This window comes from Gobio gobio (assembly GCF_949357685.1).
Source record: "Gobio gobio genome assembly, chromosome: 3".
Taxonomy (NCBI): Eukaryota; Metazoa; Chordata; class Actinopteri; order Cypriniformes; family Gobionidae; genus Gobio; species Gobio gobio.
Genome location: NC_137099.1, coordinates 8,506,171 through 8,532,929, shown reverse-complemented (window position 1 = coordinate 8,532,929; position 26,759 = coordinate 8,506,171).

Sequence of the window (26,759 nt, the reverse complement as noted above, 5' to 3'; positions counted from 1 at the left end):
TATGGAGATGAACACTGCTAAAAGCCAAACCATTTTAATGGTACCTAAAACCCAGGATTGGCACAAACTAAGCGGCCTGCCTATCTGTTGACTTTTATTGATCACTGAGATAACATTGATTTGAATGAAGTTGGTCCAATAAAATAATTGAATAATAATAATAATAATAAAATAGCTTAGATTTAGTGTTTGCCATGTTACTGTAGTTAGCTTGCTACATTTCCCAGGGGGGTAGCTTCAGTGTAGTGAAGCTTAATTTAATGTAGAGTCACTGATAGCTTAGCTCACTTCATTTTCCAAGTAGCTTGCCCAACACTGTGCATTTCCACATCCTATAACCAGGACTCGACATTAATGATTGTCCGCTTGTCCGGGACAAGTGGATTTTTTTGAAGGGGCAAGTGAAAGATAATTTGACTTGCCCGACCAGACAAGTAGTCGGATTAAAAACTCAAAAACAAAAACAAAAATATAGGGAATCACCAAAATGCAAAAATGATTCTGCATTCATTTAGTGTAAGTGGTGAGAACAAGGTTGCGTTGTTGACGCTCGCGCAGACTCTCGAGGAGAAATCAAAACAAACAGTGCTGCTCAAACAGAGAAACTCAGTTAATATACTGCGGTAAAAATTGAAGTGGAGTTTTTATATTTATAACATATGATACAGTTAAGCAACACCACACGAGCAAGAGTGCTGTTTTCCTGAACACGTGACACATGACAGTTCCATAAACAATTAATTTACATCAAGTCACTTACATTTTAGATGCAGTATTGACTGTTTTTGTTCTGTTTCAGCAGCGAAAATAGTTCCAAACAAAGATCACAGCAGAACCATAATGCATCGCACAGCAACGGTGTGTTACTGAATGATTCAGCGTTTTGAACGAATCGGTTGAATCAAAGATTCCATGACCTATTCATAAACAACCGCCTAATTCTTGAATGAATCAGCTGTTTGAACAAATCGACTCAATGACTCACTCATTAAGACGGTCACATGCTGCCACCTACTGGTGGTTTAGTTTCATGTTTAAACATTCTTTCCGACTTTTCTTTTTTGTATATTCAAAAAAATATTTGCAACAATCTCTTCAGTATAAATTACTTAATTTGATTGGTAACAGCCCTACAGTGTCTTAATCTAGTTGAATTTATTGATCAAATTTAAGAATATAAAATTAAAGCTGAAGCATAGCCTATATTTAATAAGATTATGGAGAAAGAAATGCCCTTTATAAAAGCTAAACATATCATAAATATGCAGATTTAAAATATGTCAAAGCTGATTGAACACTGGTGAGAATATTGCTTCAGAATAAATTACACACACACACAAAAAAAAGTAATAAAATAAAAATTTCCGGACAAGCACATTTTTTACTCTGACAGGTGAATGGCAGATTTACTTGTCTGAAGGACACGCACGTTAACAGGCTTAATGTCAAACCCTGCTATAACGTCAAACCACTGTCTGTTTCAAGTGTCAGCTCGTAGTGTGTCCGGAAAGTAAGATAATATACTCCTAATATATGTTTGTTTTCTTTGGTTCCTCTTTTCATGATCGATATAACAAAATCTTGTCATAATTGTAATATATTCGTCGTGCTCGTGCTATCGAGTTGTTCATGAGAACTGTGTTTGTGTTTTTGGGATGTAAGGGATGACTTTTTTATTGAACATTAGACCTGGATTACCATAGTAACTGACACACATTGCTTTCCCCTTTAGATGACAATATGATGTATTGTGTTGCGTACGAATGTGTGGGGTGGATCTATTAAAAAAGGGGCGAGACCCTTGAGGCGTGTTTGTTTTGGTGATTTGAAAAATCAACATTGGTTACCAGATCTGGCTTACCCCACCTTTAACATGTTTACGAAATGGAGGAGCGTATTCATTTAGTTCTGCCAATCATGACACAAGTGCATTCTTTGAATTCAATGCAAGATGCTTTAGATAAAAGCATCTGCCAAATGCATAAATGTAAAGAACTGTAGGGAACAGGAGTTGTTTACCATCACATCACCACTCTCAGTGAATAGATGGCCAAGCAGATAATGTAATAAAGAGTTAACTTGATAGAATCCACTGGATGTAGACAAAAATTACACGAAAAATAAAGGCAAGTGACAGGCGGTTGTCAGTCCCATTTTTCTTTTAGATAGGGGGATGTAAAAAGGGTGATGAATCACCATCATTAATGTGATGCCCCACAGTCACGAGTGCCAGGCCTTACTAGAAACATCCAATTAACATAATCACAGTCTTGACTAATTGGACAGACTCAGTAGGGAGTCTGAGAGAGTCACAGTAGTTAACTGAATCAACAAACCACCAGCTGAGCTCTAGCTAAACATCCACCATCACCCAGTTCTCACCTGGTTTTCTCATAGGTCGCACTGGACTACAAGAGGTTAAGAGAATTCATAGCACTGCTTGCTGAAAAATTAGTGATTATGTTAATAAACAATCCAGATTCTGTTCTAAAGGTGCAGTTCATTCAAAAGAGGGAGATACAAAGGAATAGAGAGAAATAAAACAATTTTTAAAAAAGTTTGTGGTCTGTTTTATTGTTTCTGATAGGAGTCTATTATACATGCTGTGAAATATTACTTCAATTTAAAATAACTGTTTTCTATTTGAATATACAGTGGTGGCCAAAATTAACACTTGGCATCTGGGAGTCGTCTTATTGGGCCTGGATTTATTTTCCAAGAGGACTATGACCCGAAACATTCTTCTAATTATTTCCGGAACGAATCTGCTGGAACATTGAAAGTTATGGACTGGCCCCCTCAAAGTCTGGACCTCAACTCCATCGAGCACATTTGGAGCGAGTTGGAAAATAAACTGGACAGATCTGTTGTACGTTCAGTTGCAGAAGGCATGGGATAACATTAGTGTTGAAGTTCTCAGAGGGAATATATCGACACTATGCCAGAGAGATGTGCTGCTGTAAGTGCTGCAAACGGTGGACATACCAAATATTGAAGTTAAAAGTGGATAAAATCAATACGACTCACTTCATCTGATATTTGATGGTCAGAGCAACCATCTGAATATTTCAGGAATATTATGAAATGAAATCATGTTTTGGAGACAAAAAAGGTCAATGTTTTCAGATCTGTCAATTTGGGCTACCACTGTATTTTAAAATGTAATTTATTCATGTGAACAAAGCTGAACTCTGAATTCTGCATCATTACTCCAGTCTTCAGTGTCACATGATCCTTCAGAAATGATGATTTGATGCTCAATAAACCTTTATTATTATTATTAGTATTAGTAGTAGTATCAATGTTGAAAACAGTAGAGCTGCTTAATTTTTTTTTTTGCGGAAACTGTGATACATTTTTTAAGGATTGTTTAATGAATAAAATGTTTAAAGAACAGCATTTATTTGAAATAGAAATCTTTTGTAACGATTTAAAATGTAATGCATCCATGCTGAGTAAAAGTAGTAAAGTTTAAGTAGTAATAACTTTCTCTTACTGACCCCAAACACATACAAAAGCCATAAAAATATTGTTTTTTTGTTTTGTTTTTTGTTTCATGGTAACACTATAGAAAATAAGTACTCAAAGTTTCAGTTGTCTTGGCATGGGCTGTGTGCCGTCGGCCTATGAATAAACGCCGCTGATTTCTTTAACTGGATAGAAGCATCAACTTCGCTGTGAAGCCAAACTGCTTTTGACAATAGGAAAATACAATTGTCAGACCTGGAAGGTTCCCGCTCCACTTGTTGGGTAAACACTATGACAAAATGTCAGGAGAGTTTAGCATAGATATAAGACTCTGTGCTTTATAATTTAATATTCAGCTTGCTTTTTTTTCCTACTGTGCATTTTTAGTGGGTCGATTTGAGCATATACACTTCTGTTAAAAAGTTTGAGGTCAGTAGGATTTTAATAGTTTTATTCAGCAAGGTCACATTCAAGTTATCAAAAGTGACAGTCAAGACATTTATAATATAACAAAAATTGTGATGTAAAATTTAATTTTCTTTTGAACTCTAATCAAAAAATCCTGGAAAATTGTAACAAGGTTTCCACAACATTATTGCCCTGTTTACCCCTGGTATTAAGATGTGTTTTGGTCGATTGGATTACTAGACGAGGGAGACACATTGCCATTTACACCTGGGGCCGGTTGCATAAACCGTTAAGACTATTCTTACAAGTTAGACATAATTTTTTTTCTTTAAGACTGTTCATAACTTTTTAAAATCAGTTACATAAAAACATAGACTGGCCAAATTATATACGAAAGTAAGACTGAATGCCACTTGCCTTACTGCTAGTGGCTCATACTAGATCTTAATGATTAGATCTTAACATAATGCCTTAGTTTATGCTTAGTTTATGCAACTGCCCCCTGGTGTTTTAATCAGTCTCTTTTTTCCACTTTCAACCACTTCTGTCCTGACTTCTTCGAGGGGAGGGTCTATGGGCAGGTAAATGTAAGTGCTTTTTCAGATCTTTCGATCTAATGGACAAAATAAGCTTGTACAATTTACATATGAACTCTCACGAAGACGACGGAAAAACACAGAGCAGCAGCTTTCGTTTCTGCTCTAATAGATGCAAGTCCATGCCAAACGCAGTGAGTCTGTGTTAGAAATCAGGAATGGTGAGAGAACAATATGCTTACGGTTTTCACTTCGTCCTTAGAACTTGGTTCTCTAGCCGACAAAGTTTAAATCCCGTCTGGCTAGCGCACTTCCCTTAATGTTTACGCATTAGCTCAGTAGGTGGAGAATAGGCGTTTTTTTTGTGGCTGTTCGAACACATTTGACAACATGACCGTTTACACTACGAAAGCAATCCGTCGAATGTGTTTTCGACTACCTCTGGAAGTGGTCGTAAGTGGACAAGCTCAAGTTTTAGACCCCATTTTCACCTGTATTTAGTAGGGATGAAACGGTATGGAAATTTCACATCACGATTATAGTGACCCAAATTATCACGGTTATCAATATTATCACGGTTTTCTTCAAATGAGATGAAAGTGTTCAAAAAGAACAGATGCACACACTTAAAACATTTCAACATGTTTTATATTTGAAAATCAGCAAACAACAAATAAATCAAGCAGCTCTATGCACTTTTTTAAGCTAGATTCTATTCTGTGGGATCTCCTTCCTTATAATGGCCGTCATTTGGTGTAAATATAATCTCTATTATTATCTCTGTAAATACATTCTCAAGCAATATTCTCCTCAGTGTTCTATCAGACACATTTGAATCTAGCATATTTTGTGTACGAGCCCCAACAGTCTCCTAGTGAAATAATGCATATCCATATTTTCATATGATTTGACAGTTTATTTGATTAAATATCAAAAAACCAAAAGGTGTCCATATAGGCCTACCTGACACCTAGATGAACACTTTACAGCTGGTTTTATGACTGTAAGTCATTTTCTTTAAATGCTATTGAAGTTAGAAACGTGTATACAAATCTTGTCCCTAAATTCGCGAATCTCGAACGTCAAGCCAACTTTATGCCAGTCATATCAGATGCGTCGTGGTTCTGCTGTGTTTGTTTGAAACTATTTTCGCTGCTGAAATAGAACAAAAACAGTCAATCACTGTATGATGAATGAATCTCCTGCGTACATCGCACGTTTTGAGCGCAGATTTCAGTGAGAACGCGCTCTGAACAAAACTCTGGCTAATCTGAACGCCTCTGATTATTAGAAACACGTGTGGTTGGTTATAATGCGCAACGCGATTATAACAGATGGCTTTTGAGAAGACTATAATAAGTTAAACCGCCAAAGTGGCTAGTGTGAGTGGTAGTAATACCAGACGTAGTTATGGTTGAGGTCAAAGTCCACTTGCCTTGTGTTCGCAGATGTTAAGTGTTTCCCCCTATTAAAGTCACTCTCTTCTGGCATGTTCTGCAGACAGGATGACCATCTTCGATTAAGTTTCCCTCAGGACTTTTGTAAACGCCGAAATATGACCACACCTCAGATTTGGTCCTTTTAGAAGGCTGAAGAATCCCCAGAGTGCTGTCACTGCCATCTGCCATTTCTTCTCATTCAAAAACAGCGTTGCGCGCACCAGACTGACGCTGACTGCACAGGATTTACCGCGAGTTTTCAAAATCGTGATAATCACGCGCGGTTTAAATGATAATTAATTTTTAAACGATATTACTAACAGTCAGTACATTTTATCGTGGTTTATTGTGAAACCGGTAATCGTTCCATCCCTAGTATTTAGTATCGTCCACTTGTGATCCGATCGACCAAAACGCTTCTTAATACCAATTTAAACAGGACCTATGAAACAACACAACCGTTTTCTACATTGTATACATTGAGAAACGTTTCTTGAACAGTAAATCAGCATATTAGAATAATTTCAGAAGGATCACTGAAGACTGGAGTAATGATGCTGAAAAATCAACTTTGCTTCTGTCAGGACACAGACAGAGCCAGAGGATGAGCTGAACTCAAATGTATTTATTGACAGACACGAACACAGGTTGAATGGCGTATTAAAATTATAGACTGCAGTGCAGAAACTTACGATCCAAATTGTCTGTGCGCTGATTTTTAGCAAAAAGGAGAAAAAGAACAAAGATTATGGTGGAGGAGATGGTTGGAGACACAGGGAGCAATGATTGTGTTCTGCAAAGAGTGTTTGAGGCAGAGTCCTGCACGGTGACCCGCGAATATTGCTGAAACGGGTGAAAAACATCCTATCTGTGTCGAATACGGGTGCGGGTCGGACAAGGAGAAACACTGGTCAAGTGCAAACGAATATGTATGTATATTGTATAGATGTGTTCCTAAAAAATATATGCATATTTTTAGGAACACATCTACAAAAATATGCCTTGTATTTCACCTGTATTTCAAGTTGATAAAATAATTTAAAATCCAAATCAGAAGATTGTATATTGGATAGTCGCAAATGTGGAAGTTCATCGCTGAGGAAGCACGCAGATAACTGTTGTAACAAACCAAGCACAATCAGTTCTATCGAACAGTATTTTTCAAACAAGGACAGAACTGAATGTTCCTCGTAGAGATGATAAGGACACAACAATGTAATTCATGATGTAGCCTTTTGACAGCTTCGGCTGAAGTTGTCCTTGTGTTAATGGTCGTGTAATAACTTCTGTGTGCTGGCAATAAATATCTTTGTAAGTGTGTCTATAATGTGATATGCTAAACTGATTTTATTTCGGGTGCGGGTCAGATGTCGGTTCTATTTTAAGTGGGTCGGGTCGGGTACGGATTTTAGTTAGTGCTGCAGTCGGAAAACGGGTCGGATGCGGTTTTCGGGTGCGGATTTACAAAATCGGACCCGTGCAGGACTCTGGTTTGAGGTAAGTATATAATTTTGCAATGTGCTACTGTTGCAGCTGGTCAAGAAAATGTGTGTGCTTTGTTTTTGTTTGACATAATTGTAAATATATATATTTAAATACTGATATTCTGGTCTATAACTCCTCCCCGGACCTCCCGCTGCCCTGTATCTTGTTCTCTCATTGGCTGTAGGTCATTGCCGATGTAATTTTCAGTCAGAACACATTTCACACAGCAGGATTTTGAATCTCCGACAGGTCTAGATATTTAGCATGCCAAATATCTCACGGACGTCTGCGACTCATCAGCGAGTCTCTCTGATCGCGTCTTTGATCATTCACATTGCGTGATTGTCACTCACGTGCACGAGCACCGATTTGCTTATGATTTCGTCCATTCGTCGGCGATTTCGCAAAACCTGTCAGCGAGTCAAAATCGGGGCTAAGTGTAAACTTGGCATAAGGAGTCCAGGTACGTTTGATGAGACCAGACACTGTAGTGAAGGGAGTCTATATAGTGTCTGTGATGATGAGATGCAGGTGCAGGTGATCAGTATTCAGGGGATCGCGAACGAGTGGGCGGAGCATGGAGATCAGGTGACGATGAATGGACGTTGGTGGGTATTGGCTGTTGTTTGACTTCACACAGCGATGCGCAGACCGAACGGTGACTGACTTGAAGCACTGCATGCCGGTTAGAAATTTTGTCCGACTTGAGGCAGCGCAGACGCCATGTGACAGTGACGTATGGCATCAAAGTACCGCGAGAGCGATTCGAGAGCAGTCGGCTAATGCAGCCGGTGCAGTTTCTCTAGAGCTGCACAAACTCTGATGACGACATAGCTGTTCCACGATTGGCCAGATTCACCGCATGACAGCGATCGCGTGTGTTTCGTGTTTTTTCTAAAACCTTCTGTTCCACTAATGCTCACAACTCAGTTTTTTTTATAACAGAAAAACCTATTTTCATGTAGTCACAATGTTATATTGCAGAGCTGCCAACTCTCACGCATTGGCCGTGAGAAACACGCATTTGATTGGTTTCACACGCTCACACGCCACACCCCAGATTTCTCACGCTGAAGTGCCAACCCGGTCTGTCAAATGCCTGAAAGATGAGTTTATCTATATATCTATATCTACATGTTGAGCCGATCATGCTTTCGGTGAGGGGGTTCAAGTTAAAAGGGCAAATAAATACGGTGTTGCGCGACCTAAAGCTACATTCCGTTTTGGGTTCTGACGAGAACGAGCCTGTAATGAGCGAAGTGGAGCGCTGTGACGCTCAGGGGTGCGTTTCCCGAAAGCGTTGTTCGCTAACTATGGTCACAGGTTCCGTCATTATAAGCATGGTTAAACGAGTCGTGTTTCCCGAAACCATAGTTCCAACGAACGTTCGCAAACAGCATCGCAAAGTTGATTTGCATACATTTTGTTCTTGCACTGATGTTAAATTTGTAGCCATTTTGCACTTGGGCAGCCAGTTTGAGATATAGGCTATATTTGAGTATTGTGTGTAATGATTCTGTTTTTTCCATTGAAATGACTGGGGAAAAGTGTCCCAAAAACCCTGAATGCCTATACTTTTTGAAATCATAATTACATTGCATTATGAAGCTTGAAACCCCAAATATTATAACATTCTTCATGAACAATTATTCAGTTATTTGTAACAATCTCATTGAAAAAAGAAGAAGAAAAAGAAACATGGTTTCAATGTAGCCAGCTACTTTTTGATAGTAACTTGTAGTGTAGCTATTTTCAAAAGGGTAGCTTGAATATAACTTAACTACTCAAAGTAGTTTTTACTACAACACTGTTTTTTTTAGATCAGCCACAGCAAAAAAGAACCACACAACAGACAGAAAAGCAACAGACAGGACAGACAGTTATTTTCCTTTTTCTTCCCTGTAAAAGTATGCTGTAGGTTGATGTATAATCAATTTGTTTTATTTAGACAAAACCATGCCTCTACATAGTGCTTTAAAATTGTGTGTGTGTGTCTATAGGATATACTGTATACAAAGCGTCATATAGATGCATTTTGTCTTAATAGAAATAATTAATTATCAACCTTATCTATCAAAGGCAAAAAAGAAATCAACAACAAAAACCAATACTACCCCAGTCAAATGCTGATGCAGAGAGAGTGTTTTCTGTGATGTGTGTGAAGCTATATATATATATATATATATATATATATATATATATATATATATATATATATATATATATATATATATATATATATATATATATATATATATATATATATATATATATATATATATATATATATAGCTATTATTATAATATTATTATTTATTAATTTTTTGTTGCAATTTTTGCTTTGTTCGCGGCAAAATTTTGGTTGGCCCCACCAAATCTCACTCTAAGTTTTTTTGAAAAGTTGGCAGCTCTGATATTGTCATGTTTATCAAAATAAAATTGATAAAAAACGTAGACACCACTTCATTGATAGTGTAGGCTTATATGTTGAACTTTATTCTTGTACAAACAGACCTCTGTATTAAGCAGTGCATGCAGTATTTCATGAAAATGTCTCTGGAACATCTGTTTATTTGACAAATATTGCGATTATTTCACTTCGGCTGTGATAAAGTATGCAAACACAGCGCGAGCGTCACTACGGGAAGCAGAAAGTGTCCGACTTCACGTCTCCGTTTGGAACTCCTTCCCACCTGCACGCGGCTACTCTCACCGATCGGTTGCATCCAGCCACAGCTGATGACTCTGTGACAGCGTCACATGAATAAATTACATTTTAAATATGTATTCACATAGAAATGGTCCTAAAAAAGATGCACTTTTACTATTTTTGTTACAGAAGCATTTTATGTAGCCACAGGCTGTTAAACTTGTTGCCATGTCTTCCTCGTAAAACTTCATTAAAATGCATCCGAACTGGATGTTCACACTTTCTAAACATAATTTGCATTTGTATTTCATAGCCCTGCTGAAAAAAATAACGAAGACATTTGGGATTCAGGGACATTTGAGCCATTCGCAAGGCCTTATTAAGTTGGCTTTGGTCACCTCATGTCATTATTTAGGACGCTAGCTAACGCCTCGAAACTTGACTAACTCACAAACACCAAATAAACACGGCCGGCTTCTTGGAAAGACTCCTGTGCTGCCAAGCACAGCAGGCCACGGCTATCTATTTGTACTGAATTTACAAATCAAATGCAAAGTCGCAATTCACCATAGCTTGTGAAACTGCTTTCCTGCACTTACATTATTTATTTAATGTATTTTACACTGTGTATATACGTGGACTTAGATTGCCTTAGCCTTCAGAAATGACCAGGTTTTATTTGGCAACTACAATCATTTTTGTGAGAGCAATTTAAAGTCAGATTGATATCTGATAGCAGAATATTAATGAAGTCAGGATGAGGGCTCATTTTATATCACGACTCAAAGCTGTTTTCTTATCTGTGGAAATGCACATGATCTCTTATCTAGTCATCTGAGGACAGAAACAATGAATATGCCTGAATGAGCACTGTTCATCATTATGCAAAATAAGTAAAAACTAGGCAAATGCATTTTATATCAATCACTTCAAAGAAAAGCTGACCTAAAAATGTTAATTTCGTCATCATTTACTCACAGTCGTGCCGTTCCAAGCCTGCATGACTGACTCTTCCGTGCAACACAAAATGAGATGGCAGATTTACGGCCCCAGTCACTTGCAGAAAAGGTGGAAAAATGGTGACGGCGACTGTCATTCTGCCATCTTCTTTTGTGCTCCTCACAAGAAAGAAAGTCAGTCATAGGGGTTTGGAATGACACGGTATGAGTAAATGATGACAGAATCTTCATTTTTAAGTGAACTTCTCTTTTTATGTCTCTTGCTTCTCTGACTGTATGCGGAGAAAAGATCCTGTTAATTCATCCTCTACTATTCCCCTCTAATGTATCTGTAGTTTTTAACAATGCCTGACTCTCTGCTTAGATTTAATACTGTCTGTAATCAAAAGTCGCATTATTCAGCTGTTCAGACCAATCAAATTGTGAGGGTGGGCTTTATATGATGATGGACAGATGATCAACAGTAACGTAATCATCCACTTCATCCATTCTTTCTTATCCTAAACGGAGAACTTGTTCGTATATGCATTCACCTTTACTATTTCTCTCAAAAATGATGATCGTGTTGGTAAGTAGCCTACTATGTGTATCTTTAAATTATTTTTTACAACACCGGCAAAGATAATTTACACTCATCTTCTTCTACTTCTTCCAACATGCGTGCATGGTATTAGTATGGTGGATTTTCGTCCACATTTTGTTTTGATATAATATGATTACTTGGGATTCAGTAATGTCATTGTTGTATAGCCAGAAGGAATCATGCCATTCCCTAGGTTTTTGTGAAACACCACCCATGGCAAACAATACAAAGAATGAGTCCAAGACGAAGGCAAACAGTGAAATTGAGGGAAACGGGCAGGAGATCAAGAACATAACTGTTGACAAACAAGCGACAGCTCAGAAATGCAGTGTGACATTGGCCGTTTCTCAATATGCGTACTTGTCTGTACTTGTGTTCTCGTGGACTTATGAAACGTCATCAGTCGCTGCCCAAGTACTGTTCCAATTCAAAGTTCACATCTAGCCATAGACAAGTACACTTCAAATCCCCGGATGTGTCCTTGATCCGGCCCTTCTATCGAGGATGCATCGAGAGGAGACTTCAGACAGACCGGTATCCCAGAATGCATCTCGCACCAACGGACGCAACGATCAGTAATGCCCCCCAACACCCCCGCATGATAAGCTGAACTTGGTTGTGCGCGAGCCTCTACTACTAAAAGAACGTAACCGAGAGCAGAGCGACATTATCATCAATTTAAGTAATAATGTTTGCAGAGTCTCAACGGGGAACGGCATTGTTTTTTCACTTGCAACACATCCAGAATACACATAATTTATGCTTAAAATAAGCCTAAAATGCAAAACAAGACCAATTTAGTTATTTTTAAGCACAAGCCTAATAAAACATTTGAAGTAAAAAAACATTTTTTTTTTATGTATTACTTATATAGTAGCCTAGTATAAACTTGTGAAAATTAAAATATTAAATACAATTAAAAAATGTTAAAATATTTGTTAAATAGTTTTATTGATCATATTTATGTTTTATTTTTGTAATGTTTTTGTTAAGTCATGTTATAATATTGTTTTGAACTGCTTGTTATTAACAATGGCAACTATTAACAGTTTAAAAAATTTTTTTTTTTTTTTTGTGGGTGCGTTGAATTGTATTAAATCCACATAAAAATCCTAATAATCAAACGTCATAATAAATCATAATAATTATTAATGTTAATAATAATATAGAGAGCCCACAACAACAACATCAAATAAACAAACAAAAACATTAAAAAATATATTGTCCCGTTTTTTAGTTAAAAGATAATAATAAATTAGATTTTAGTGATATTTTGACCACTCACATATAGGAAATGTCCCCGGTTTCCATTTCAGAAATATGGTCACCTTACCTAAACCACATATTAATGTTTAATACAGTATAGACCTATTATTTTTTTTAAATCTAAACGAAAAGAGGCAGGGTATTGTTTTATACTTCGTTTTGTTATAAATAAATAAGATAATCAATGTAGCTGCCTGAACGGCTAATATATTTAAGATTTTTTTGTAAAAAAAAAAAATGAAAAGAGGCAGTGGTGTTTTATGACATATTTCGTTTTATTGTAGCCTAAAATATACGTTTCTCTATAGTCAAGTCAAGTCAAGTCAACTTTATTTATATAGCGCTTTTAACAATGTAGATTGTTTCAAAGCAGCTTTACAGTGTTAAACAGGAAAATAATGCAGCATAATTTTATTCAGCTGTATAGCCATTCTGGAAAAATTTCAAGTATCATACAGTGACAATGTGGGCTTTAGATCAATAATTTGATCAGTAATTTAGTTTAAATGGTTAATTTAGTTTATTATTTAGATGTATTTCGATGTTTAGTTGAAAAATTTTGTGTCCCCAACTGAGCACGCCAAGCCAGAGGCAACAGTGGCAAGGAAACCAAAACCCCATTAGGTGACCTAATGGAGAAAAATAAACCTTGGGAGAAACCAGGCTCAGTCGGGGTGCCAGTTCTCCTCTGGTCAATTAACAAACAGCGTATTATTATTATTATTCAGGCAGTTTTACAGCTCGGAGGTCATAATAGATCAGAATATTCGAGGGACCGGGGGCAACATGCTGGAGACGGGTTTATTGAGGATGATGTTGATTAAATAATTATTAAAGTGCAATATTCGAATGATCGGAGGCAACACGCAGGAGACGGGTTTATTGAGATGCCGTGTCGATGAGGCAGTTTCAGGGGGAGTCTAATCACGGTCTCCCAGACACTTCGGGGTCCTGTGTTGGTCTTCTCTGGGCGCAGGTCCACCATCTGATCTGGATACGGCCCGGATCCGGCTGACTGCAGTAAACCTCGGGATAAAACAGAGAGACTAACATTAGCGTAGATGCCATTCTTCTGATGATGTAACGAGTACATCAGGTGTTATGGGAAGTGTTCCCGGTTCCGGCTGACCTAGTTAATGCAGCCTAACAATCATTTCATTGAAAAAGTGTTTTATGTGTATGCCACAGTAAAGAGATGTGTTTTTAGTCTAGATTTAAACTGACAGAGTGTGTCTGCTTCCCGAACAATGTTAGGAAGACTGTTCCAGAGTTTAGGTGCTAAATAGGAAAACGATCGACCGCCTGCAGTTGATTTGGATATTCTCGGTATGATCAACTGGCCAGAATTTTGAGACCGCAGTAGACGTGATGGAGTATAATATGTTAAGAGCTCGCTCAAGTATTGGGGAGCTAAACCATTTAGTGCTTTGTAAGTAATAAGTAAGATTTTAAAATTTATGCGATATTTAATAGGCAGCCAGTGCAGTGTTGACAGAACTGGGCTAATATGGTCATACTTCCTGGTTCTAGTAAGAACTCGAGCTGCTGCGTTTTGGACCAGCTGGAGTTTATTTATTAAGCGAGCAGGGCAACCACCCAGTAGAGCATTACAATAATCTAACCTTGAGGTCATGAACGCATGAACTAACTGTTCAGCATTTTGCATTGAGAGCATGTGCCGTAATTTAGATATATTTTTAAGATGGTAGAAAGCAGTTTTACAGATGCTAGAAACGTGGCTTTCAAACGAAAGATTGGTATCAAAGAGCACACCCAGGTTCCTCACTGACGACGAGGACTTGACAGAACAGCCATCAAGTGTTAGACAGTATTCTAGGTTACTACTTGTGGAGCTTTTTTGTCCAATAATTAAAAATTCAGTTTTTTCTGAATTGAGTTGCAGGAAATTACCAGTCATCCAATGTTTTATATCAGCTATGCATTCCGTTAATCTTGTGAATTGGTAAGTTTCTTTAGGGCGTGAAGAAATATAGAGCTGAGTATCGTCAGCATAACAATGAAAACTAACGCCATGCTTCCTAATGATATCTCCCAGTGGTAGCATGTACAGGGTGAAGAGTAGCGGTCCTAGCACTGAGCCTTGCGGTACTCCATACTGAACTTGCGATCGGTGTGACATATCTTCATTTACTACTACAAACTGATAACGGTCGCATAGGTATGATTTAAACCATGATAATGCAATTCCACTAATACCTACATAATTTTCGAGTCTATTCAAAAGAATGTTGTGGTCGATAGTATCAAATGCAGCGCTAAGATCGAGTAACACTAATAGAGAGATACAGCCACGATCGGATGATAAGAGCAAATCATTTGTAACTCTGACGAGAGCAGTCTCAGTGCTATGATACGGTCTAAATCCTGACTGGAAATCCTCACAGATACCATTTCTTTCTAAAAAGGAACATAATTGTGAAGACACTGCCTTTTCAAGTATTTTTGACAGAAAGGGTAGATTTGAGATTGGTCTATAATTGACTAAATCTGTAGGATCAAGTTGCGGTTTTTTAATAAGTGGTTTAATAATTGCCAACTTAAAAGTTTTCGGTACATATCCTAATGACAAAGATGAATTAATGATATTAAGAAGAGGATCTATGACCTCTGGTAGCATCTCTTTTAATAGCCTAGTTGGTATAGGGTCGAGCATACATGTTGTCGATTTTGATGATTTAACGAGTTTAGCCAATTCTTCTTCTCCTATAGCAGTGAATGAGTGTAATTTTTCCTCAGTGACACTACAATGCTCTGTCTGATGTGATGCTGTATTAGACGGCTGCATGGTTAAAAATTTTTTCCTAATATTATCAATCTTACATGTGAAGAAGTTCATAAAGTCATTACTGCTGTGCTGTTTACAATCATCAGAAGTTGAAGCTTTATTTTTGGTTAATTTAGCCACTGTATCGAATAAATACCTTGGGTTGTGTTTGTTTTCTTCCAAGAGAGTTGAGAAATAAGCAGATCTAGCAGTTTTTACAGCCTTTCTGTATGTGATCATGTGCTCTTTCCACGAATTACGAAATACCTCTAATTTTGTTTTCTTCCAGCTGCGCTCCATTTTTCTGGCTGCTGTTTTAAGGGCCCGGGTGTGCTCGTTGTACCACGGCGTTGGACTATTTTCTTTAATCTTCTTTAAGCGCAGAGGAGCAACTGTGTCTAAAGTACTGCAAAAGAGAGAGTCAATAGTTTCTGTTGCAACATCGAGTTCTTCTATACTATCTGGGATGCTGAGCAGATGATACTGATGAGGGAGATTATTTAAAAAGCAATCTTTAGTAGCGGCAGTGATTGTCCTGCCATTTTTAAAGCGAGGGGGCGGCTTTGCAACCTTAGCTAAATTAAGTATACATGATACTAAGTAATGATCTGAGATGTCATCGCTCTGCTGCAGAATTTCAACGGTATCAACATTTATTCCATGTGACAATATTAGGTCTAAAGTATGATTATGGCGATGAGTGGCTCCTGACACGTGTTGCCTAACTCCAATAGAGTTTAGTGTGTCTTTAAATGCTAATCCCAATACGTCTTTTCCGTTGTCAACATGGATATTAAAATCACCAACAATTAGTACTTTATCTACGGCCAGTACTAACTCTGATAGAAAATCAGCAAATTCTTTGATAAAGTCTGTATTATGCCCAGGTGGCCTGTATACAGTAGCTAACACAAATGTTGAACGGGTTTTATCATGTACACTACATAGCGTTACATAAAGCACCAAAACTTCGAAGGAATTATATTTGAAACTAGACTTCTGAGTAATACTGAAGATATTATTATAAATTACAGCAACCCCTCCCCCTTTACCTTTCAGACGCGGCTCATGTTTATAACAATAATCTTGGGGGGTGGACTCATTTAAGGTAATGTAGTCGTCAGGTTTTAGCCAGGTTTCTGTCAAACAGAGCACATCTAGATTATTATCTGTAATAATATCATTAACAATAAGCGCTTTTGGGGAAAGGGATCTAATATTCAGCAACCCAAGCTTTATCAATTGTTCATCTGTATTATATATTTTGTTTATTTGTTGGACGTCAATTAAATTTTTACTGTTGAATGGTTTTGATGTTTTTTTGTATTTACTAATTCGGGGAACAGACACAGTCTCTATATGATAATATCTAGGTGAAAGAGTCTCTATGTGCTGGGATTTATCTGACTCCGGTAACGTGAGACAGCTAGCAGACGGTCGGTTTAGCCAGTTTGTCTGCTTCCTGACCTGGGCCCTAGTGAGTCAAGGTTTAGCTCTAAGACTATGTGCCAGATTACTAGATAGAAGAGCGGCACCACCCCAAGAGGGATGGATGCCATCCTTCTTCAACAGGTCAGGTCTGCCCCAAAAACTTTTCCAATTGTCTATGAACCCTATGTTATTTTGCAGACACCACTTAGACAACCAGCCATTGAGTGATGATAGTCTGCTAACTATCTCATCACTCCTTTTTACCGGGAGCGGTCCAGAACAAAAAACAGCCTCAGACATCGTACTAGCGAGTTCACACACCTCTTTAATGTTAATTTTGGTGATCTCCGACTGGCGAAGTCGAACATCATTAGTGCCGACGTGAATAATAATCTTAGAGAATTTACGATTAGCTTTAGCCAGCACTTTTAAATTTGCTTTGATGTCAGGTGCTCTGGCTCCCGGTAAACAAGTGACTATGGTAGCTGGTGTCTCTATCTTCACGTTCCGTGTAATAGAATCGCCAATGACTAGGGCACTTTCAACAGGATACTCAGTGGGTGCTTCACTGAGAGGGGAGAACCTGTTTGATGTTCTAACCGGAACGGAAAAGCGGTTCTTTGGTCTGCGACTATGCTGCCTCACTGTTACCCAGTTTCCCTGCTGCGAGGGCCCTGCAGCCGGAACCGAAGAATGTACAGAGTTCACTAAGCTATTCGCATCCAAATCAGTGTCTAAAGCTGTTACATCCTCACTACTCTCAGATAAAGTATGGATGCGTGTTTCTAATTCTGAAATCTTCTCCGTCAGCCTAACTATCTCCTTACATTTATCACATGTGAAGCCCTTTTCGCCAGCGGAGAAGCCTATACTGAACATGTGGCATGCACTGCAGGTGATAATGACAGGAGAAGACATGACTTACCGTGTTTGTTGATTAATCCAATTTACCACTTACCACAATCGTTTGCTGGACACAATTTACTAATCCAAGTTATGAACTCAGAAAAAGGGAGGCCCGGGTGCAGAGATAACAAGCTAACAGGCTAGCAAAATGCTAACGTGTGATGGTGATTTAGATTAAAAGCTAGCGATGTCAAATTTAACGTGATAGGCAATTTTTAAACAATGTATGGTGATGAGTAAGTTATATTTAGCAGTAGAAGAAAGAGGAAATATCAAAATAAAGATTCAAACGTAAGCAAGGCTCTACAGAGCTACAGACTTGAGCTACAGAGCAACAGACACAGCAGGCAGACAGGAGCAATCGATCAGACAGTAGTAGTCTATACCAAGTAGGCCTACGAGACTTCTGACTTGCGTCCGTGGTAGTTAATTCAGGCTCGCCAAGTTTAACTCCGGAGAACGAACTCCCGAGGACGGGAGGACAATAGTCCGGTATTCTGCTAATGGAACAGCAGCGTTCTTGATAGTGTTATTCAGTGTATGTATATTTTAGGCTACAATAAAACGAAATATATGATTAAACACCACTCTGCCTCTTTTCATTTTCATTAAAAAATGTAGTGCAGGCAATGTTATTGCATGTATATTTATAACAAAACGAAATATTAAAAACCCTGCCTCTTTTCGTTCAGACAAGTGTGATTATCACTGTAATAAAATGAATTATGACATAAAACACAACCCAGTCTATTTTTGTTAAATGTCAGTTAATGTGTTTAATAGCCTAAAAATATAAAGTTAATATAACTTCACTTTGCCCCCAGTCAAAACGATTATAGATTCATGAGACCAAAGATCGCCAGTTAGAAGAGGAATTATATCTGAAGACATCAGAGCCAGCGTCAGACGTCAGAAGGACTAGCCCTGTTTATGCTGCTCTCGGCGGGGAGAGCGCCCGCTGATCGACTGGATCTCACAACTCCGAAAACGCCAGATCAAATTTTCAAAAAGGCGCTCTCTTTATAAATAAACCACAGATTTGAGCTTTAAACAAGTACATTCTCGCCTGAAAATGTCTTAAAACTACATTTGGTGAAACATTAACAGTAGTATTTTTAAATTACGAGGGGTTTCTCATCCGTGCGAGATGCATTCTGGGATACCGGTCTGTCTGAAGTCCACAAGGCTCCTCACGATGCATCCTCGATAAAAGGGGCGGATCAAGGACACATTTGGTATTGAGAAACGGTCATTATCAATAATTTGCAAAGGACTGAAAACACAGATAAAGGCAGAGTTAACAAGGTAACGAGACACAGCTGAAAGTAATGACACATAACGAGTCCAGGCAATGGATTATGGGAAATGCAGTTTGTGATGAGATAGTGGAGATCAGTGATGCGCGGGTTGATCCAAAATGAGCGGGTGCCCGCGGCCACCCGCGGTTACCCGCGGTTACGAGTCATCCAAAAATATTTTTAATGATATTCGGGTCACGGTCGGTCGGATCGTCAATAAATCCTTATTTACCTTTTGAATGTGGAGCGTTATTAACTTTTGAATAAATGCTGACGCGGGACAAAATGCCCGATTTCCCAAAACGTTGAACTGAGCAATGCCATTGTACCATTTTAATAGGCTACTTTTAAACGCATTTAAAGTCAGTTTTATGTATTTTCTGAGAGGGGGCGGGATTTTTGTTGGGAAAGTCGGGGGAGAGACGCACACTTCGATTAGACTGGATAAACACATGCAGCATCTTAATTGTTAAGAAAATTAAACGAAATAAATGAATAAATCAAGCCTGTATTACATAACACAAGGCTATATCATACAGCATTCAGAAAAATAACAGTTTGCGCTCCTAAGGGCTTTCACACTTTTCCAAATGTTTTCCAAATGTGGGCTGATGAATTCTTCAAGCCGGGTCGAAACATAAACATCGCGTTCATCAATAATATGCATCTGGAGCTGAAATGGAAAATGATGGGCCGCCTCAAGAACTTCCTGCTCTCGCTGCTGCACCTCTGAGCGCACCACGCCAGGGCCTGAAACATTTTCTCAATGGCCCAATGAGCTACGATGAGCATTTACTACTTTTAAAAAATGCGGGTCAGGAAGCGGGTCGGGTACAATATTTTCTTCTTTTTTTTTGCGGTCCGAGTTGCGGGCGGGTTAGTTGAAAACGTCGGGCGGGTGCGGGTTGTTTATACATTGACCCGCGCATCACTGGTGGAGATCTCTGGTGGCCCTCTGGTGGAGTGGATGTGACAACACCCTTGCTGAATAATATTAATTTCTTAAAAATATTCTCAACAGGGAACAAATGATCAAAGCTGCTATCTACATTAACCGTATAGCTCTATACTCGTACTCCATGTGAACGCCATAAATGCCGTTACATTTATTTTGTTTTTTTTAGGAGAAACATCAAATTGCACATAACTGAGGACTCCATTATATTGTCCTGAGCAATCCAATGAGCAATGAAATCTTCCTCTGGGATCAGCTGTTCAATGTTTGCGTGATCATAAAACCGTTTGTTGTAGATGCATTGAGTGCTTTCTAAACTCTGGCTTCAGGGCTGCATCAAAACCCATATGGTTTATTGAGCCTCCCTGCATTGATCATAGGGAGGTTTACAAACATTCATGGTGTACTTATAAACCTCTTATAGGTGACATTTTAATTTCTGCCCTGATTGAGAGGCATATCCACAGTTCACTCTGAATCAATGTGTCATGGTGGAACAAACGGAGGTACAGGGGCTCTGGGACATCGCATGCTGTCTACTGACAACAATGGGAATGTATACACATTTGAAGACTGTTCTAAGACCAGTTACTGGATGGATGAGCAACATAATATATTTTTGCTGCATTTATTAACCTTTATTCATGTTAGTTCACAGTCCACTAAGTGGTGTTAACAGATAAAAAAAATTGATTTCAATAATGTATTTGTAAATGTTGAGATGAACATTAACTGAGATTATTAAATGCTAAATAAATGCATATAAATATATATATGCTATTTATAAAACAGTGGTGAACCGGCGAGAGGGTCATGGACAGCCAAGGCTCATTGATGCACGTGGGGAGCGAAGGCTGGCCCGATCCGTGTGGTTTGAACTAACAGACGATCTACTGTAGCTCAAATTGCTCAAGAAGTGAATGCTGGTTCTGATAGAAAGGTGTCAGAATACACAGTGGAAAAAGGTGGCCTGGTCTGATGAATCACATTTTGTTCTGCTGGGAAACTTTGGGTCCTGCCATCCATGTGGATGTTACTTTGACACGTACCACCTACCTAAGCATTGTTGCAGATCATGTACACCCTTTCATGGAAACACTATTCCCTGGTGGCTGTGGTCTCTTTCAGCAGGATAATGTGCCCTGCCACAAAGCAAAAATGGTTCAGGAATGGTTTGAGAAGCACGAGTTTGAGGTGTTGACTTGGCCTCCAAATTCCCCAAATTTCAATTAAATCGAGCATCTGTGGGATGTGCTGAACAAATAATTCCGATCCATGGAGGCCCCACCTCGCAACTTACAGGGCTTAAATGATCTGCTGCTAACATTTTGGTGCCAGAAACCCCAGCACACCTTCAGGGGTCTAGTGGAGTCCATGCCTCGACGACGGGACCATCAAAAAATTAGGGATAGATAGATAGATAGATAGATAGATAGATAGATAGATAGATAGATAGATAGATAGATAGATAGATAGATAGATAGATAGATAGATAGATAGATAGATAGATAGATAGATAGATAGATAGATAGATAGATAGATAGATAGATGTCATTTTAGTTATCAAATCTGATTAAAATGAATGAATATGACATGACAAAACAGACTAAATATAGATAGTCAAACACAAAAACTATGGCTACAACAAAAGGCACTAAAGAAAAAAAACAATGCACTCAAATGTCTAACAGCCCAAGCAAGATCTGCACCAAAACCTCTAGTGTTGAAACACTCTGAGAGAAAACATAACAAGAGACAAGAGCACAATACCGATTCTAGATCAGGAAAGAAAAGGTAATCATTACTAAAAAAAAACCTACTTGGCGACATGGAGCGCCGCCAAGCTAGTCAAGTGAGGGCTTAGGCTTTTCCAATCCAACTGTGTGAAATCGCAGAGTGCTCTACATCCCTCTCAAGCATATGTAGGGTAGATAACCGCATCAGGACCAGGCTCAAAGCACCTCACAGACGCCGCAGCCTTCCCTCACCGCAGGAGCTACATTAATTAGGCGCTGATCGCCTTCTTCTTGTCACCCTGACATGGCTTCTTTGTATGGCGGCTGTGGCGTCTCGTTGAGCATCTCCACTTGAGTGGTGAACAGCCTGGGTCCTCTAGCTTGTTGTTGCAATTAGAATATCACACTAGTCTGCTGTGGGAAAGCCTCGCCAGCTAAATCAGCCGTGCCAATGAAAGAAAAGGATAAAGCGGGAGTCAGGTGTGTTACCTGGAGATATGGAGCTGCGCAGAGTGTAATTACATTAGAATGAGGCTTGTTAGAGTGACTCTGGCACACCTGAGCCAAGCAGATTTACAAGTTCTCAAGTTGTTAGCACTGAATGTTTACTTTCTGATTTCTGTTTTATGTGACAATATAAAGCTGTCTACTAGATTAACAAACAATGTTGGCAAGAAATCACTAGGTCTATGCTCAGAATACTCCTGCATTCTGAATAATACTCTTTAATTTTTATCCAAGCCGCATTTATTTTTTAAATATATGTATTGTATGTATTTTTTTTTTTACAAATATGTTCAAATGAGTCAAACTAGAAATGTTAAAAATCTGATTTAACTTTTTTTACAAATTACATTTTCATGCTGTTCTGAACATACAAACGTATGCCGTTTCTGCAATATCTCAAGACGAATTGCTGTGAACCTAAATTCCCCCCTGTTCAAGTCTTGGCTATAAATGGTTTATTCAGCATAATAACTAAAAAAAGAAACACCTGTCCTCCATATTTACTACGTGTTTATGAGGTGAAAAAAACACCTGTTCTGCCTTGTAAATAAATGCATCTCTTTAATAGCTCTTCAGGAGAGATTAAACATCTTGAAGTGAATTGATGGGAAACGGGCCTGCAGTATAATGAGATATTAATTCATGCTGTCCTTTTCGTCCTTACATTTATCCATACTACTGAATGTTTACAGTCTGTTGAGTCTCAAGGAGCAAATCCAATATTCACAGCATTAGAACGCTGCTATTTGTGGAAAACACAGGCGTGGTAAGATTTCCCAATGAAAACAACAGTGCAGTGCACTCAAAAGGAAAGAAAAAAAATACATATGCTGAGTTACTGCTCACTAATGCATCTCTATGCATGTGTATATGCCTATGTATCAGTGTTATTTTGGATTAATTCATATTTTGAAATAGCTTTTTATTTTTATATTTATTTTTTTTATTTTTAGTCATTTTGTTATGGGCTTTTATAATTATTTATAACAGGCTAAATAGCATATATACACTCACCTAAATAATTATTAGGAACACCTGTTCAATTTCTCAATAATGCAATTATCTAATCAACCAATCACATGGCAGTTGCTTCAATGCATTTAGGGGTGTGGTCCTGGTCAAGACAATCTCCTGAACTCCAAACTGAATGTCAGAATGGGAAAGAAAGGTGATTTAAGCAATTTTGAGCGTGGCATGGTTGTTGGTGCCAGACGGGCCGGTCTGAGTATTTCACAATCTGCTCAGTTACTGGGATTTTCACGCACAACCATTTCTAGGGTTTACAAAGAATGGTGTGAAAAGGGAAAAACATCCAGTATGCGGCAGTCCTGTGGGCGAAAATGCCTTGTTGATGCTAGAGGTCAGAGGAGAATGGGCTGACTGATTCAAGCTGATAGAAAAGCAACTTTGACTGAAATAACCACTCGTTACAACCGAGGTCTGCAGCAAAGCATTTGTGAACAGTTGAACAGTTGAAGACTGGAAAAATGTTGCCTGGTCTGATGAGTCTGGATTTCTGTTGAGACATTCAGATGGTAGAGTCAGAATTTGGCGTAAACAGAATGAGAACATGGATCCATCATGCCTTGTTACCACTGTGCAGGCTGCTGGTGGTGGTGTAATGGTGTGGGGGATGTTTTCTTGGCACACTTTAGGCCCCTTAGTGCCAATTGGGCATCGTTTAAATGCCACGGCCTACCTGAGCATTGTTTCTGACCATGTCCATCCCTTTATGGCCACCATGTACCCGTCCTCTGATGGCTACTTCCAGCAGGATAATGCACCATGTCACAAAGCTCGAATCATTTCAAATTGGTTTCTTGAACATGACAATGAGTTCACTGTACTAAAATGGCCCCCACAGTCACCAGATCTCAACCCAATAGAGCATCTTTGGGATGTGGTGGAACGGGAGCTTCGTGCCCTGGATGTGCATCCCACAAATCTCCATCAACTGCAAGATGCTATCCTATAAATATGGGCCAACATTTCTAAAGAATGCTTTCAGCACCTTTTTGAATCAATGCCACGTAGAATTAAGGCAGTTCTGAAGGTGAAAGGGGGTCAAACACAGTATTAGTATGGTGTTCCTAATAATCCTTTAGGTGAGTGTATATATATATATATATATGCTATTTAGCCTGTTTCATTAATTTTTATATCAGCATACCCAACAATTTGTGAATTTTCTTTTCTTTTATGCCAAAAATCATTAGGATGTTAATTAAAGATCATGTTCCATGAAGATATTTTGAAAATGTCCTACCATATAGTAGTAGTAATATGCATTGCTAAGGACTTCATTTGGACAACTTTAAAGGTGATTTTCTCAATATATAGATTGTTTTGCACTCTCGGATTCCAGATCTTCAAATAGTTGTATCTCAGCCAGATAATGTCCTATCCTAACAAACCATATAGCAATTGAAAGCTTGAAACCCATCCTCACTCCCAATGCAAAGGAATTCAAAATCTGAAGCATGGTCAAGTGCCTTCTGCGTCACAATGAAGACGCTAAAGGCACCAGGCGTCATTATATCAACACGCAAGTGCTCCATTGATTTCAGTTGTTTACCCAATGCTTCAGATCAAGACACATTTTATTCTTTGCATTTGTAAAAGCGTGAACACACGCACGCACTCATTCATATGTCATTGAAATGATACACACGACTCTTTACCGTGACGCAATCGGTCACAAGACACACAAGAGCCAATGACATTTTACAATCAAAGTTGACGTAATGACGCAATTGGTCACGAGACATACGAGAGCCAATGCAATTTCACAATGAAAGCTGACGTAACGGGCGGCAATTTTTGAAATTTAATGTGTTCATGATCTTCGGCGGATGGAGACGCTGATCACTTTTGGGGATTTCCTTCACACAAATCAATCGTTTGGCCTCGGAACACTTGGAATATTTGTACTTTTTGAATAAATTTTGCCTGCAGTCGTATCTGCCTGTTATATCCTGTGTTTTATCTCATATAATACACAAATGGTAGGTTTAGGGATCGGATGGGGTTGGGTTGGGTTACATGTTCAAACGTGTCTAAATGGCGTAAATAAAATAAATGTAAATAAAAGTATGCTGGTTGATTAAATTGAGAATCACACTCCAACATGTCATAATGGCAAAATCATGACCCAGTATATGATCATCATGGCGATAACGTTCCCATGCCCAACGCGTCTGTGTCTGACGCCAAAGGTTTCTCATTGAAATGAATGGAGCACCTTTAGCGTCTTCATTGTGACGCAGAAGGCACTTGACCATGCTTCGGATTTTGACGCCTTGGGATTGAGAACGGGTCGAAGCTTATTCAACCTTTAGATGATGTATAAACCACAATTTCAAAAAATTCCTTATGACTGTTTTTGTGGTCCAGGGTCACATATGTTATATTGGATATTTTAAATGGATATGTTATAAAAAAGTATAATAAATATGACCATTTGTTTGACTATCATGTATGATAGACTGGAGCGCTTGTAAAATATATGGAGTATTTCCACTTCCGACATGGTTTGGAACACGACACACACACACACATTTCCTTTGGTTGAGAAAGGCTTTGACACCAGCAGTTGTTCTCTGGGTCTCAAGTGAGCTCATGTGAGTTACTTGTTTCTTTATGGTGCATCCACCTGTAAATCTCTTTACACTGAGGTTTAAACAAGCCTCTCAGGTGGAGCATGAAAGAACAGTTCTTCACACCCAGATCAAGGACTACATTTCACAGCCTCTGGGATATACGGGCTCCAGCACTATACACAACAGAGAACATATGCGTCACGTCAACATCGTGTCCCCGTGTGTGAAAATTAAACATGCAAGCCATGTGTTTTCTTAGCAGGAGTCATACTACGACATGATGAATGTGTGTAGTTTTTATAAAATGCCATTGCTTTGGGTTGCTTGGCCATTATCTGGACTAGCATGAGGCAAGCTCATGAAAATGCTAATGAGCAGAGAGTAGACAGGCCAGCTGGTCCTTTTGGACAGCTTTTGTCATTTAATGGCCATTAGAGTAATGCAGGACCTTTTGCTGACTTTTGCACCAGCCACATTTGAGAAGAGAGAGCCCCAGATGCACAATGTTTTTCACTTTCGTGTTGCATATGTTGTCTTCCCGGTTCTAAAGGTTAACAATTTTAGGTCATAAAAAGTCTAAAAATTAAACGAACAATCATAAGTTCTGTTAACACACACACTGAAAAAAAAAGCGTTTATGGCTCAAAACAACATTAAAATAATTGGCAATTGCACCTTTAAGCCTCACGTACCCATTGATGCACACTTGAAATAGTTGTTTAACTCCTTCTCTTGCATCCCTCATTCT